A 1,447-nucleotide genomic window follows, 5' to 3' on the forward strand; every position below is an offset into this window, starting at 1 on the left:
TATATATATATATATATATATATATATATATATATATATATATATATATATATATATATATATATATATATATATAAATATATATAACTTTAGGTATAAGGACTGCACCTCCAGACGTTTCTTTTTGCGTTTTTAATTTTCAAAAATAGTAAATTAAGTTATGTTTCTTTTCGTGAAAAACAAGTACATGAAACATATATTTTAATTCCTAGGCTTTAACGGGTTTTGAAATTTACCGAAGGTTTTGATAGATTTTAAAATTTGTCAAAGATGTGAATTGATTTTGAAATTCATTTAGGTTTCACAAAATTTTAAAATTTAATATAGAAAAAGTTTTGAAATTTGTTGAAACTTTAAAAAAAAATTTAACAATCAAAATTTATTGAAGAAATAATCTTTAATAGATTTTGAAATTCATTGAAATCTTTAAAAAATCTTTCAACATATTTTGAAATTTGTTAAAATTTTTTATAAAAAAAATTAATAAATTTTGAAATTATTGAAATATAAAAGATGAGAGATTGAGTTTTTTTTGAATTGGAGAGATAGAAAAACTTTTTAAAAAGTTAATTTAAGTTAAAAAAAAAAGTTTTGAGATTTTAGAAAGTTTAGAAGTACAAGAAGAAGTGATTGGGGGTGCAACAAGAAATACTTTAGGTCTAGTGGGATTGGTAGCCCCGAGTCAATGGGCTTGGCCACCTTAGTCCGAAACACACTAATTGACGTTTACTGAAAAGCACATTTTTTTTTTTGTATAAAGCACTGTGTTAATTTTGTTAAAATAAACTTCTCCTAATTGTTTATGTTTCAATGTGAAATATTTTAGGTCAAAATGATGCTAAATAACGACGACTATTACGTTTAATTTTGTTAAAATTCATAAAGTATGAGAAAAGTTTATAATGTATTTTATATCAAGGCTCATCTAAGCTTAAACTTACCTTATTTGAAACCATATCAATATTAAGAACAAAATTATCTTAAGAACGTGGCAGTTCGATTATTTATAAGCCTAAACAAACTTTTATAAATATCTCCTATAGCCTCATTGGTAAATATTGGCTACATCACAAAGGGGCATTCCTTTTTGTAACGAGTTTTACTTGTGTAACTCTCTAGGGGCCATTGTTTTCTGGGTGTTGTTCCTTATACCTCCTTAAGTGGGACCTGTACCTCCCCATTAATTTAATTTATTTTAAAAATATTCTACACCTCCCCACTATTTTCTTTATTCCAAAAATACCCTACACTTTCCCACTATCCTTAATCATCTTTCTCTTTCTCTCTCTACATTAATGGAGCACTCACGTAGTTCAGATTTGAATTTGTAACATACTACAAAATATAAAATTCAGAGGAAACTTCAATATTAGTACTTCTACCATTTCCATTTTATAAAATTAAAAGTTAGATTCAAATACAAAATAATAAACATAATAATATTAAT

The sequence above is a fragment of the Vigna radiata genome, chromosome 11 (assembly GCF_000741045.1).
Source record: "Vigna radiata var. radiata cultivar VC1973A chromosome 11, Vradiata_ver6, whole genome shotgun sequence".
Taxonomy (NCBI): domain Eukaryota; kingdom Viridiplantae; phylum Streptophyta; class Magnoliopsida; order Fabales; family Fabaceae; genus Vigna; species Vigna radiata.